Genomic DNA, 16,524 nt, shown 5'->3' with positions numbered 1-16,524 from the left:
TGCTGCTTCAGCTTCCAGCTGCTGCTGCTGTTATAGCCTGACACTGGCAGAACTTGCCGCTTGGCTGCAACTTCAGTTGTCTCTGCTTACAGTGCAACTGTCGCTGTCGCTGTCGCTGTCACTGTCGCTGTCGCTGTCCCTGTTGCTGTTGCTGCTGGCGGCGACTTCAGCGCGTTCATCTGTAGCTGTTGCTGATATCCTCACACTTTCGTTTAATACTTTGCCTGCTCGCTCGTTACAATTTTAACAAATTATTACAGCAAATGCCTGCCAAGTTTCTTTTTATTTGCTGTCGCTGCTTCTTCTTCTTCCTTGTTGCAACTGGCTGCTGCTGCTGCTTGTAATAGGTAAATGTAATCAAAATGTATGAAATGATGCTCGTTCAGTTCCAAAAGCAATTTCGTCCACTTTTCTCTGTTGTTGTCGTCCTTCTGCTGTTTGTTGTTGTTGTTGCTGTTGTTCATTGCGTTTCAATTTCCTTTCGCTTGCCGCTGGGTGGGAGTGGCGCCTGCTCCGCCTGCTCATTCTACTGCGCGCCGAGACTTTAATTAAAGCAACACTGCTGTCATTTCTCAGCTGCCATTCCGCGCGCTCTCTCTGCCTCCCTCTGTCTCTCTCTCGCAGCAGTTTGCAACAATTATTCGCTTGGCTTTGTTAACATTGCCCCCGCAGCAGCAGCTGCCGAACTTTGCCGTCGCCGCGCCTCGCCGAGCGTCTCGACCCTGCGTCCTTATGATTCAATTATGCGCTGGCGCCTCAAAGCTGCAGTAGTTAAAAAATTTGCGCGCGTCTGCAACGAGTAGAAAAGAAATAAAGAAAGTCTCGGCATTAGTAACAAGGTTGCAAGCAAATATAATCATTAAGTTATTTTGATTAAGCAGCCAAAAGCAAAAGCAAAGCATGCCAAAAAGAATTTTCATTTTCATTTCCCCCATTTCCGTTTCAGTTTCAGTTTCCGTGTGCACACAAAAAAATAAATGCAGAACAAATAAAAACGATTTTTAAATGTTGCTCTTAATAATAATACGCTCAGCCAACGTGCACACACTGATTGAGCTCGTTAAATTGCTGTTTGCGTATAATGACTTTTAATTAGCCGAGCTGAGCTCCGTGCTCTGCTCTGCTCAGCTCAGTTGAGTTGAGTCGGAACAAATGCGCATCATAAATAGTAAATGCGCTTAAGCGCCAAGAGATAATCTCATTGCTTTTTAATATTAAATTGCGCTTGGTGTGTTAATAGACTTGTTGAGATTCAATTGGGTATTAAAGTTATTTATAAAGTTTCTTTATTTGTAATTAAACAGCGATAGCCGTTATAACGATCCAGCATCAAACTGGCCAACCAAACTGTCAGCAGAAAAGCCAGAGCCGTCCATTGTGTTGATTGTAGAAGTGAAAACTCAGTTGAAATAGCAAATCCTGCCAGGACTATGCTCCATCAACATATTTGTTAATAGTCAAGGTCCCAACGTGCCGCACAGAAGTTTGAAATGATGCAGCAGTCACATATTTAGTATATATGCTACTCCCAAATCCGATTCATCCGATTCGAATTCAGACCAAGAATTGGCCAACCAAACTGTCAGCAGAAAGGCCAGGAATAGGCTCCATCAACATATTTGTTAATAGTCAAGATCCCAACGTGCCAACTCACAGAAATTTGAAATGATGCAGCAGCAGCAAATCCCGATTCGAATTCAGACTGTTCCCAAATAACGGTAATACATGAACAACTAATAAGTGATGTTGATTAAAATTAAAATAAAATTTAGTAAGCAGCACTGTATACATACGAATGTTGGTTAATAGTCAAGGTCCCAACGTGCTCGTTTATATTTAACTCAATGAAATATTGCGGCCAACATAAATTTACTTTAATTTTCACACAAAAAAAATAAAAAGTTGAGCAGCACACAACTTTTTTAGTTATTACTTTGTCGAAAATCAGCCGAGTTATGAGTTGGTTAAGCATTTTATGCTACTATATATTGCATTTTTTTCTACAGATTTTTGACATTTGAAGCAAGGGTTGCAAACCTTAACATTGTCAAATTTCTCATGAGTCATGCTCATGAAACTCTAAAATCGAATAGCATTTTGATAACTTGCAGCTATTGATATTTGAACTGCAGCTTAACGTTTTTCTCTATAAATATACAAAACATTTAAATGCTATTTAAATAATTCAAAGCTGCATTTATCGCTTTTGCTTATTATTATAGCATATAGCACAAGTTACAAAAGGTAACAAATTAGCTAAATTTATGCAGACAGCTTAAAAGCGAAAACTTTGCTTGAGCGCGCCGAATTTTAATTAAACTCGCATAAATCATGATCTAAACTGCAGGCATCGACACATGGCAAATTATAGTGCAATCGCGTAGTTCATAAATTAAGCTTACAGCAACACAAACACACACACACACACACACGCGGACATAATGCGCTAATTTAATGCCACAGTGGTTGGGGCTGGCAATGCAGAACGTAGCTAAGCTAATTTACGCTAATAAAGTTAAGCATACGCACTGTTGTGCGATTGCCACTGCAGGCAGACAACACAAATGTTATCTCAAGCCAAACAGCTGCACACATAACACAAATGAGCGTGAGCGTGAGATGAGAGTGCGCAACGCTTGTTAATTAGACAGCACTTAAAGCTGCAAAAGTTTATGCAAATTTAATCGCACTCAGGCGCAGTTGAATTATGTTATTATATGCATATGTATGCGTGCGTGTGCATTTAACAGGCAACAAAACAATTAACAACAACTGCGGCAAGCCTCTACTCAAGCCGTCAAGTGCCAATTAGCCAAGCACGAAAAACGTTTAAAGTTCGTTTCGAACTTGAGCGCTATGGCAAAATATCTCAATCAACTCTCAAGCAAACAACAAGAGCAAGCAGCAGCCGCAGTAAAGAGTGTGGCAAAATAATAACAATAAAAGCAGCAGCGAAACAAACCAGCAGCAGCAGCAGCAGCTGCCGCAAGGCTATGGCTATGGTGGGGGGGCAAGCAGTTTGTAGTGGGCACTTGGCGCTCACAACGCGCAAATATGTAAATAAATGGCCACTTATGGCAATTTCAATAGTAGCGCAAGCCATGCGGCAGAAGCGGCGACATTTAATTCAAAGGCACACTGCAAAAAAAGAAAGCAAAGTGAAGAGAAAGCAATTAATGAATGCCATAGAATTAAGTGTTAAGCAGGCATATGAGCAAAAGATTAAAGCGACAGCTGACAATTGCAATTTGCAGCTAAACAAATGTAAATTCATTGACTAAGTAATAGTTTGTAATTGTAATAAACATTAAAATAAAATAAAAAGCTGCCAAGCTGCTAAATTTGCTGTCAGTCTCTGCTCGATACTAACAGCCTATCGATTGTAGCTTTAACATAAACTGTAAGCAAGCATAACATAGTCTGTTAGCATAGCAGATTTTAATTTGTTGAGCTGTCAACATTGAACTGCTGCTAGTTTTATTTGAATTTGAATTAACTGTTAAGCCAAATTCATTGATTAGTTAATAATTAATTTGCCTTCAGACTAGTTTGCAATTGTAAGTTAGCTTATAAAATTAAAATAAAATAAAGCTAAATTAAGTTGAACTCTGTTCGATATTAAGACTTCGATTTTAACTTTAACTTTTGGTATAACAGTTTGTCACTGCTGGAGTTAACTGCTGCTAGTTGCTCTAACATTTTTTCTCGCTGTGTATGCACAATGGCAATGGCAATTTAATGTTTATTAATGTAATAAAAACAATAGACAACAAGACGCGCACATGTTTGCATTATTAAAACAACAAATACAGACGGACAGACAAACTAAATAGCTACACACATTAATGTAGCGAGCGCTTTCACACACACACACACAGACAAACACGCAATGGGCAGCACACTTGGCATTGTAATTGCAGCTGCGGTTGCGTATACGTAATATGTAATACATCAAACACACACACACACACAAACAGAGACGAGACGCACACTTCACTCACTCTTGTGTGTGTGTGGCAAGTGCACTCGCTGCCACGCGTCCAAGTTCTGTGTGCAGGACTTTTGTAGGACTGTGTGGCGAGGCTCAGCCTGCGCTTGACTGCGCTCATTCATTTACGCCTCACACATACAAACACATGAGTATACTTGTGCGCCTTAGTACACATGTCTGTGGGCCTGGCCTGCGCTGGCCTGCAAATGAATAGTGAATACAGTTCAAGCAGCAGCAGCGAGTGTTGCAAGTGCAGCGCTTTGCAATCCAAGCCAAGCGAGCTGGCAATCAAGCCGCCGCAATCAGCAGCACCTCAGTGTCTATATACACATATATCTGTTTGCTTGTCTGTGTGTCTGCCTCTTTGTGTGTATTGCATGCTATGCGTAATTGATTCCACATATTAGTTTCGAGTTTGCCAGCGCATTGGGCTTGGCATTTGTTATGCAATTAAATGAAGTAGAGAACAGTCTGCTCATCAGAAAACAATAAACTTCGAATGCAGCTCAATCTTTTAAGCCCCCAACTATGCTAAAATATGAAAACATATGTAGGAAATTTTGAAACATTTGGCGCAACAACAACGACATGAACACTTGTGCGCATCCGACATGGCGTCCATTTCCGTTAATGCAACAAAGCGCGCCACACCCATCACACACCACGCATATGCGCTGGCATTGCCATTGTTGTCGCTGTCGAAGGCAACACGTCGCGACCGGCGTTGACGCCGCCGCCGTCGTTTGTTTCACTTTTTTCTCATTCACATATAGAAAAAAGAAAAACAATAAAAGCCAAAGAATTGCTGAGCATGCACGACTAAAAGTTTAGTTTGTTAACATTTTGAAAAATTGTTTTTAAGCAACACAAATTTAGCAACTTCATGTATTTACAATTATTTGCTTAGAAAAACTTGGCACGTACATTAAGAACTTACAAAATATACACCCTACAAAAAAGAAAGAAAAAAGTTTCGCTGCCATTGTCATAAAATGTTGAATTTTATGTGTATGTGTGTGTGTGTGCGTCTATCTGTTTGTTGTTAATCTTTGGTCATTGTTTTGCTTTAATTTCTAAATTCCTGTCCATTTGGCAGTTGCCAACTTTTGTTTGTTCATTTTGTGCGACTGTCGCTTTTAGTTTGCGCCAGAGAGCAAACTAACTATTCTAGTCTCCTCACTGATGAACTGCCAGCTTTATTTGTATATGTGTGTGTGTGTGTGTGTGTGTGAGCATTGAAGCGCATTAAATTAATTGCCGTTTGCTTTAGCATTTGCAGACTTTGCATAAAGCTCAGTCGTTGGTTCGTGGTTCTTATCGCAGTTAGCGTTAATTTGGCTGGCAAATGTTTTGCTTTTTTTTGTTGTTAGCGCTTTGCTCAATCAAATGGAAGCATCAAGATTTAAGCAAACTTTATTGCTAATAATTTTTGCAAACTTTGTGTAATTACTAAGCACAGAAAGTTTTGTCAAGCACAACAAATATATTTAAAATGAATTATATGCCATTAGGCAAACTCAAACTAGTATAAAATGAAACATTAAAGCAAAAGTCAGCACAACTTTCACTATAAGCTTATAAAATTATTTATTATTGCGCTCACACAAACCTCAAATTAGGTTTTTGGCAACGCGTGTGTGCTTTATATACGCCCCAGCAATCCTTTTTAGTAATCGTAATAACGATTTGATGAGATAAGCCAACATATTGCTTAATCTGCTGCGAATGCTTTGCACGCAAAATACTTTCGAATTATAGACACCCCAAAGCAATAATAATAAATGACCCACAAACAGACACAAACACACACACACACAGTCATGGGCACATAAAATTATGTTTCTTCTAGGGGCAATATCTATTATGTGCAAATGTTTATACAGAGCTACGGGCTGTTTGCTTATCTACAATGCGCGTTTGGGTTTTTGTTGTTGTTTTTTACAAACGACTTGGAATTATTGCTTATAGCAGCTTTTATTTATCAATCGATTTGGTGTTTAGTTGTGTTTGGGGCGCACATTTTTTGTTATTTATGCCTCGTTGCATTAAATTCAATTTCAATTTCAATTGTGCGCTTGACCCGCAATTTGTGCTCGCTCTGCTTAACTTTTGTTTATGCTCAATCGAATTTGAATAATAATTTAATTAAATTTTAAAACAATAAGCAATAAATGTGCAGCAGCTGCCGTAGCAAAGCGACAAACTTTGTGCTACATGTGGCCCCAAAAAAGTATGCAACAAAAAAATCAAAATTGCTATGCTATGTAAAAAGCTGTGTACGTATGCGTGTGTGAGCTTGACACGAAAAACTGCCAAACATTTCAATAAAGTTGCGCAGCGCAGCGCAAAGATTGCCAAACGCAGATTGTTTAGAAATTTAGTTTTATGAGCTGACGTCGACGTAGGCAGCGACTGCGACTGCGACTGCGACTGCATTGACAAACTGACACAAACATATGTAAAGCGTATGCAGGGCTGCAGCTGCAGCTGCAATGACGTCCATTATGAGCAGCGCCAGCCATTTGTCAAACAGCTTTCTCTGCTGCTGTCTCTGCCTCTGCCGCTGTCTCTGCCTCTGTCTCGGGCCTGGCGCTTGCTTTTCATGCAGATTTGTGAGCATTTTGTTTGTCCTGCCTGCGCTTATATTGTTGTTAGCAGCTAACAGCTACTCATGTTCTTGCCACACACACACACACACACACACACACACATACAATGCAGGCCTTTTGTGTGTGCCACAAACTTTATGCGTTGCTGCTGTTGTTGTTGCAGTTGTTGCTGTTGACAGGCATTGTTTGAATTTTATGCCAACTGCTGCAATTTAAGTTTAGACCAGCATAAAAGTTAATCAGCGTTCCCAATAATACGCTCATCACACACAGACAGACACGCAGCTAATTTGCCTAACTTGCCACAAGCGTAAAAGCTACTCACGTTCAACCAACAGTCCCCAACTTTGCCGTAAATTGCTCAAATATGCACATCAAACGAAACACACACACACACACACGCACACACTACCCATAAAAAAAAAAGGTCGCACTCATTTTTTATGCAGCTTTTGCTTTAAACAAAGTGGCAACACTCAAAATTCTATTGTTTAGCAACAACAAACACATGTAAGTGTATGTGTGCGTGTGTGTGTGTTGAACAAAACTTTTTGCACGCATTACACGCAGCAGAGAGTTGTGTGAGGTTAAACACGCCGATTTATCAATGTGACAAACATTATTTCGCTTTAAGCTCTACTACGATAAGGTAAACAGTTCATTAAAAGTTATTGCTCTGCCAGTGAAATAAAGTGACTTGTAACTGCTGCTAACAAGCAATAAGAGATGCTTATCGAAATGCAAATGACTTTGTCGACTGCTAGCTGCTGATGAACGCACTGAAGGCTGAGCTAATAATAAACATTAATTTTATTATCATTATTTTATTTTATTTTGGTTTAAACAGTTTGTTGTTATCGATACAATCGATAGTTGAATTCGTTCATTTGAATTCAAAAAAGCAGCAGCAATATAAGAATAAAGGAATTGGAAAAATCAATGCAGCAAATTATTTAATAAAGAATTCGTCTTATATATTTATATACATACATATCTTATATACATTATATATACTTGTATGTAAGCTTTATTTATTAATTATATTTTAAGTAGCTTTTTCTCTTCCTCATCGATTTACAATCGAATTCGCATAAACGCAATAGATCGTCTAGCAATATAAGAATAAAGCTGGCATAGAAAAAAGCAATGCAGCAGCTTATTTAAAAAGAATTTGCTCAATTTATTTATAATATTTTAATTAGCTTTTTCTCTTTCTCAATTTAATAGTTGCAGCTTTCAAATGATTTGACAGACAACTGAGCTGAGCTGTGTTGAGCTGCGAGCTAAGCTGAGTTGATTGACAGACCTTAACAAGCGCAATAAGAGAGACAGCAAAGCACTTTGTATTTGTTAGCCAAGTTCTTAGTTTACTTAGACCCTTAAGCTGCTAACAAGATATTCAATTACTTGAGTTATCATGGCAAACAAATTGAAAAGTGTAGTCTAGTCTATTATTCTAGCACCTATTGCTTCAGTTGTCGTTGTCTTGTTGTTGTTTGTGCAGTTTTTCAATAAACAAAAATTGAATTTTTTTGCTGAGCTTGAGAGAAAAACAACTTAAAGTGAATGACGCTAGAGCAGAAGCAAATGGAAAGCTTTGGCTGCTGCTGCTGCCGTCTTAACGAAATGACGTTCGAGGCAAAAGCTAAAGAGCTGCAGGTGAGCAGCCATAAGGTGATGCTGCTGGCTTGGCATGTCGTAAGCTTAAAAAAAGTAAATTGATTTAGCGCGTGCAAGCGGAAACAACTGAGGAGAGCGAGTTGATGTTTGTTGGTGGCACAAGCCAAGTTGGTGGCACGCCTGTTGAGGCAACTAAGCCAAAGCAATGAAATGAGATTAATGCAAAACAGCGCGCACAGCTGTCGTGCCCGCATAAAAAGACCAAAGAGCAGAAGCCAGCAGCTCGAGGAGCTCCAAGAGCACGAGCTCTCTGGCTTTGGAGCATGTGGCAAATACAAAACTCGGCAATTTCCCCCTTTACTTTGGCCTGTCCGCACACAATTGGCAGCCAAACAAACTGCGGTGCGCGCAGTGGCATGGAAAATGCAATTTATTATGCAAAATGAAAAAAGACAGCAATGGCGGCTAAAGGAGTCAAGCGCAGACAGACAAACAAATCCACAAAAAGCAGACAATAATAGCAGCAGCAGCAGCAGCAGCAGCAACTGCCGGCATACATATACAATAAACATAATTCAATTTTTATTTAATTCTGTACAACAAACACAATAATTTCTGCACGACTTGCGTTCAATGTGCAGCCCGCTGCTGACTTGACGGAAGCGTCAGTTGCTGTTGCGCATTGTCACTTGGCTGGATGTTGGCCAAGAGAGAGAGAGAGCGAAAGAACGTGTGGCCACAGCACTGTGTTGACTCCATTTCGAGCTTAAAAAAGCGTCAACGTTTAACCACGTTCACCAACATAGATGTGGGTGCAAGTACACATGACATTTTGGGCAAAGGTTAGTTGAGGTAGTGTGACCAGCAACTGTTAAAGTTGCTCTAATTGGTTTAACCTTTAGCGCTCTCCATCGTGTGCAGCATGTGGACATAGAACTAGCCAAGAGATTAGTAAATGTTTAATGTGTTTGCTTTGCACTCCATTTAAATGCAATAAGCTCAAAGTAAATTGCTTGCGTGCGCGACTAAAAGCTATATATAAAACTAGAAAGTAGAAAGTAAGCACGTAGCAAATCTTTATTAATACAACTGTACTAAGTCTTGACTGATTGCGTTGCGCGCAATACTTCAAATGTAAGCAGCTATATAAAGTTTAGTAAAAATATGATATAAACTGTTTATAACTTGGCAGACTTTCTTGTATATTCAATACAGCAGCCACAGCATTGACTAATTGCAGCTGCGCTTAATAAAAATAAACATTAAATATTTGCACAAATTTTGCTTTGTTTAAATTAATTTTAAATATTTTTATTAATATTCTTTTGCCTTCAACTGTTAATAAGTATTGAATAAAGATTACATACAAAATTCATTGCCTACATTTCAGCGCAGCATCATTTGCCTGCTTCATGACAATAAATTCATTTAAGTTAACGCTTTGCCTTCTTAACTTTCTTGTTTATAATGGCAAACTATGCACAAAATGTTAACTACCATGTCCAAGCTGCTTTTAATAGTTTAGCTTAAGCAGTTTAAGCTCAAATCTGCAGTCGCTGCTTCACTTTCTAATCAAGCCTCAAGCCTTTAAGCAAATCAACGCCCTTACCCTTTGCTTATTAATAAACCTTTAGCTCACACAGGACGCAAGTGAAAAGGCTTATTCGCAGCCTTTGCTAATTGTCAACCCAAATCAAGCGTTTTTGCTTAGGCTACCAAAATTACATAAAATATTTACACGTCAAGTGTCACGACGAGCGGGCCCATCAGCTAAATATGCAAAGGCAATAACAACAGCAACAATAATAAACAACAAATGTGTTGGGCCAGCAAAAGGCGACGCAAATTGTTTATTTTTAGCACGTTTATAGGCAAACAGCGAAAAAGGTTCGCGCCACCGCCCACTGAGTCGTCCTTTTGCTCATGAATATGACAGGCTGGCTGCCCGGCTATTCAGGCTAATGCCAACTGTTGGCTTAGGTCACACACTTTGCATAATTAATTTCGTATTGCTGGACACGACAGTAAGCGCTAAGAAATTGCTTCAAAAGGACTTTAATATTCAAAGCGTTGAGCCAACGATTTTTGGCTAAGCTGCATTTAACTCGCAGCTTGAGAAAAAATTATACAAAGTGTGAATAGATTAGGGCAAAATATAATGCGTGCTATGTGTGCAGCATTTGAAAAAGCAGCTTGAGGACTGATACATAAATTTGTTGTGTTGTCTGAAATATTTTGGGTCTAGCTTTAGTCTTTAAATATTTTGTTTTAGCTGCTTATATTACAAATACCAACGCTTGTGTTAAATTCAAAGCTATTTATGCATAAACATGCGTCGAATTGGGCAGCCGCACACATCAAAAGCCAAAGCCAAAAAGCAAACGCGCTGTGGCTGAAAATTAAATATTTGCTGTACAGTGTGCACACGTTGAAGCGCAACGTCTAAATAAATTGTTGTCATTGCTTAGCTAAAGAATTTCCCAAAGGTGACATGTTTAAAATGCTTGCAACAACGACAAGCGCTGGGGGTCGAGGCTTTAGAGCAGCCAAAGGGGTCAGACTTGAGCTGAAAATCAAACCATTTGTCAGGCAGTTTGACATGACAACATGGCATGTATTACTCACACACACACACACACGCACACTAACCGCAATGTACGAGCATAATATATTACTAGCTGAATTTCTTATAGGCTGCCACATTGACCCTCAAAAATGCAGCAAGCAGCAGCAGCAGCAGCAGCCACTGCCCTTCATATGCGCTAGTCAAGGGGGTAGGCTACGTCTCTGGGTCAAAGCGAAAGTGGCACAATTTTGGTTTTCGAAATTTTGTGCGCTTATCTAGGTTACTGTGACAACAACAACAACAACAACGAGGAGCAGCAGCAGCAGCTACGACAAACGCTGTCGCTTTCCCTAGTGTAAAGCGGCATATAGCTTTAGCTATAGTTATTGTTCTACCTCTGCTGCTGCCTCAGCTGCTGCTCCTCGTTGCTGTTGTTGTTGTTGTTAGTTTGGCCTACTCGGCTTTTTAAACGAATAAAACATTACACTGGCGCTGGCTCTCGTACGTAGCAAACGCGTTCACGTGTCTGCTGAACTTGTGCGCCATTTTCCTTTTTTTTGCTGCTGCTTCTGTTGATTGGCGACGCCATTGTTTTTAGTTGCTGCTGCTCTTTGCTTGTTGCTGCTGTTGCCGTTTGCTCGTTTAGCTCAAGTTTTTGGTTTTTGTTTATGCAAGCTGCAAACTTTTGGCGCTAAAACTTCTTAAAACCAATTAAATGCAATTTCATGCGTAATTAATTTAAGCTGCATAAAAGAGATTTCAAGTTTAGAAATTTTAGAACTTGTAAATAACAATTAAGCAGCTCCAGTCAGTGGCGTAGCCGTAGTTTGTCAGTCTCTGTTAAGTGTCCAAAAAATAAAGTCATATTACGGCCCAAGCTGACGTTGAGCGCTGCTTGCGCTTAAATTAGGTCATTTGGCCAAAAGCGAGTGCGAAGAGAGTGCGAGAGAGAGAGCGCAGGCACTTGCACTTTCAATAGCAGGTCATGCCACGTATCCGTAATGCAGTCAACTCAACCCTACGCTACGCTCGTTTGCCGGCTTTGGCATTATTATTTTAACCTTATAAATTGGGCGGCCATTTGCCGGGCGGCCTGGGCTTGGCCATAATTTTGCAAACTTGCGTGCAACCAAAGCGACAGCCCCAAGTGACACCCAAAAGTCAAACAGACAGACGTAAAGTGAGACGCATGCGACGCCCGCACATCCGTCGAGAGAGCTGCACAAGTAAAACTGACAAAGTAGCAGCCCAAGCCACTTCCTTTTGTTAAAGCTCACACACACACACACACACACACACACACACACATATACACATATATTTAAGCACATTGCATATAATATGCCTGCAGCTCTCGTTTGCATTTATGTTCATATTGAATATTGCAAAAAAGCGGCCCGTGTCCCTGTCCTCATTCACATTCTGCCCACCCCCCTCGCTATCTCCCTCTCTTTCGATCACTGCTATTGCCTTTCACTGCCACGTGCCATGTTCACTTATAAATTGACCGCATTATTTTGCTCAATTTAACTCGAGTTTTGTGGCCAAAGTAAAACTTAATATCGCTCTCTCGCTCTCTCTCGCTCACTCTCATCAGTGCTGAGTGTGCAAGTCTCACCCCTTTTTGCTGCTACGCCACTGCTTGAACGTTTATCTCTTACTTGCACGCTTTTTGCTCGTTGCCCCGCCCCCCATTTACCATTTAACATTTACCGTTTTGGCGTTTGCCTCTTGTTTTCTGTTTTTTTTGGCATAATTTTTTTTATTAGGTCACGACATGTGGCAGCGGCCATTGCAGTGGCAGCGACGCCAGCAGCGACAGCGACTGCACTTTTACTCTCATTTGAGCTCCGCATACTTTCGCCTCGGCGTGTGTGTTGAAAATTTTATGCATTTCGCTTGCCCCCAAAATACAAAAAAATAAATGAAAAAATGTGCAAATTTCACAGCTTTTTGGCATTTTTATGGGGGCGGCAAGTATTTAATTGCAATACTCTGTATATTGAGTGTGAAACTTGCACAAATTTCAACTATGTTGAAGCAATAATTTAGCAAATAAATGAAGCGTACGCAGCTTTAATTGTTGTTGATTGAATTCGAATTTTAGTAGCATATTGCATAATTTATATAAAAAATACCGCCTATCAGTTTCACTTTACACACATTAAAAATTAATTATATTAAATGCACTTGACAAAGGGCTTAAGTTCATTAAGTAAAATATTCAAGAGCGTATTGAAGCGAAAAAAGCAACAATTATATTTTGAAGCGCACTTTGTGCTGAATGGCAGTGGAAACTCATTAAATAAAAATGCGAGCGAGCGAAAAAAAATTAAATGATAATTTAGAGCGCCCTAAGTGGGCGGCGGCAGGGCCTTCAACCTGACGCTGCCTAACTAAAAATTTAACGAATTTAGCAGGTCAGTCAAGTGCGCCGCCCCCGCAAAACTCAACCCAAGTGCTGTCATTAAGCCTGCAGTTAACCCAAAAAGGCAATGGGTAGGGATTGTTGCTGCTTGGTCAAATCAATGTGGGGGGAGGTGCTTTGTTTATTTAGGGGCAAGTGCTGAGCGGCTGTGGCATGGGCATGTTTCAGCAAATTAAATGAGCGCCCAAGTGTCACGTTGCAGTTAGTAGGGGGGCGGGTTGGCAAATGAAGTTCACTGCAGCAAAGTAAAGGCCAAGAGTTTGTGGCGGCCCAGGCAAAGGCCGTTGGCAACATAGAAGAAGCAGAGCGAGCAGCAGCGTTGAGCTGAAAGAGCAACAAGCGCATACAATGCAAAAGATGTAACGAACGAACGAACGAGGGTTGGAGTAACTGCTTTGCTTGTTGTTATATTTTTGCCTTTTTGTGGGTTGGGCAGCTAATGAAAATGTGAGCCTCGCAACGAAAGTTTTTAATATAATTTGGCATTAAGTAAAGTGCCAGCTGCGCTTTGTAAAGAGAAGCACACAAAATTTAGTTGCGTATACGCAGCGTGGCGCCTTTAATTTGGCCTAAATAAGCGGCGTAAACTTTATGTATACAGCTAGATAAATTTTAAAAGCGCTCTCAAGCCTTTGCGTGTGCATAAATTCCAGACTAAAGCCAAGTAGCTGCTATTTTATTTAAATAAAACTCACTGCACCACTCAACTCAACTCAACAAAGTAAAGTCCACAGCATTAGAATAAAAACATGCAAGCAAATGCAAACATTTCCTACGCACTTTAACCTTTAGTGGCAAAAACTTGCTGCAATGCAAATCAAGTCAAGTTCGATGGCTGCAAAGGATATAGCAGCGGCTGTCGCAGCGTTGTCAGGCAAAAGTTTCGACTTATCTGTTAAGCCGCATAACTTTGCATAAATATAAAGCTATTCAGTGCTCAAACTACCACAAAAGCCAACGCAGCAGCAGCAGCAGTCACAAGCAGCATAAAAACATAACAAACTGCCCTTTGGACCGCCAAACGGTTTTCATGTCAACAGCAGCAGCAACAACAACAAACCATAAAGCCCAAACTATTGTATAACCCCACAGAGGGGAGCAGTGGGGTGGGCAAATATCCTGAGCCATCTTATTATATTTATTATATTAAAAAGAACAACAACGCAGCAGCAGACAAAACTATTCAGCGACTGTGTCGACAACTTTCTGCGCAACTTCAAGAGATTTGCATAAATTTGTACGAAAGAGAAGTAAAGTAAATGGAATTGGCCACCCCCAAGCCACCACACAGTTCATTTATTCAACTGTCAATGTAATAAAAAAATATAAATAAAATAAAAACAATATATTAACAGTATTCATGACGCTGCCTGTCTGCGTTTAATATATGATTATTATGAAGGTTTGTTTTCACAGCGGGGCAGCTTAAATTTATACGCTGGCGTGCATTTTTTTTTTCAACGCTCGCCGCCCACAACAAATGTGAAGAGTTATCGATAAATTTACAACGCACTATGCGTGTTGCTGTTGTTGTGGTGCGGCAGCTGCTGTTTTAAAAGCTTAAACACACATATCTCAACTACAGCATACACTTTGGACAAAAAGTGCGAAGAAAAGTGGGAACAGCTTTTATACTTCAGTTACTTCATATAGAGAATATATACATCGTTAGAGTTGGCAATCTATGAGAGTTAACATATATAGCAAGTGAATTGCTGGTTATATACATTAAATACATTTATATAGCTCAGATATCTATAAGCTATCCTTTCAACTACACTTGCGATAAAAATTGTGACAAAGTGAGGAACAAAATGTGAATAGCTTTCATACTTAAGATACTTCACATAGAGAATAACTATATGATATCGATAGAGTTAGCAATCAATGAGATTTTACAAATATATTTATAGCAAACAATTTTTCAATTTAACTACAGCAAGGAAAGAGAGTAGAAACTGGATATTCCTTCATACTTTAGATACCTCCTCGGAATTACTTTAGAGACCAAACGATCTGTGATAATATAAAGAAATAATTCCTTTATCATATTTAAAACGTGTGACCAAGAGACAATGTGAATGTCTGAATAGTAGTTGCCATATAAGTCGATAATTAAAAACCCAATTTCACTTACAAATTGCTTATAGTTGCTGTCAACATTGTCCTTACCTGGGATAATGAATATCTATACTGTCACTTAGCTATCAATTGACTGTAGCAACATTTGCTTAAATTGCAGTAATCAACTTGTCGAATAAACGAGTGAGCCAAAGAGAGGAAGAAAACAGGGCATAGCTTTTATACTGCAATACCCGTTCAAATAGAGATATCTATAGATATCGATAGAGCAGTCTATGGACTTTTCAAATATAAGTAAGGAAATTGCTGGTTATATACATTAAATACATTTATATAGCTCAGATATCTATAAGCTATCCTTTCAACTACACTTGCGATAAAAATTGTGACAAAGTGAGGAACAAAATGTGAATAGCTTTCATACTTAAGATACTTCACATAGAGAATAACTATATGATATCGATAGAGTTAGCAATCAATAGATTTTACAAACATATTATATAGCAAACAATTCCATTTCACTCAGCATACATTGCAATAAAAAGTGTGACAAGGGAAGGTAGAAAACTGGTATGGCTTTCGATACTTTAGATTACCTCACATGGAATTTTAGGACTCAAACGATCTGTGAAACTATAAAAGATAATTCTTTATCATATTTAAAAAGTGTGCCCAAGAGACTACGTGAATTGCTGCATAGTAAGTTGCTCATAAAGTAAATGTGGACAGTCGATAATTAACCCATTTTCATTTACAGAACTGATTAAGTTGCTGTCAACATTGACTTACTTTATATAGAGCATATCTATATGTCAGCTTAGCTATCTATGGAACTATAGCAAACAAATTCCTTTCAATTACAGTATAAACTTGCGATAAAACGAGTGACAAAGAGAGGAAGAAAACTGGGCATAGCTTTATACTTCAGATACCTTCAAATAGAGAATATCTATATGATATCGATAGAGCAATCTATGAGACTTTTCAAATATAGTAAGTGAATTGCTGGTTATATACATTAAATACATTTATATAGCTCAGCTATCTATAAGACTGAACCCAACAATTCCCATTCAACAACAACTACACACTGACAATAAAAAGTGCGACATACTTATCTATAGACTCAACGATGTGTGAAACTAAAGAAATAATTCTTTATCATATTTAAAAAGTTTGCTGGATAGTAATATGCCTCAATGTTAATGTGGATATTAGATAATTAACC

General features: G+C 39.2%; 1 long non-coding RNA gene across 1 annotated transcript in view; it reads right to left on the bottom strand.

Annotated features, from left to right (window-relative positions):
• Nucleotides 1-28: 28 nt before the first annotated feature.
• Nucleotides 29-16,524, bottom strand: part of LOC117134761 — a 34,639-nt gene continuing 18,143 nt past the window's right edge. The window contains exon 3 of the long non-coding RNA XR_004458834.1: nt 29-790. This is a non-coding gene — a long non-coding RNA (uncharacterized LOC117134761). The remainder of the gene's footprint in view (nt 791-16,524) is intronic.

The sequence above is a fragment of the Drosophila busckii genome, chromosome 3L (genome assembly GCF_011750605.1).
Source record: "Drosophila busckii strain San Diego stock center, stock number 13000-0081.31 chromosome 3L, ASM1175060v1, whole genome shotgun sequence".
Lineage (NCBI taxonomy): Eukaryota > Metazoa > Arthropoda > Insecta > Diptera > Drosophilidae > Drosophila > Drosophila busckii.
Note: the sequence above shows the minus strand (reverse complement) of the source record. Positions and strands in the feature narration are given on the sequence as shown.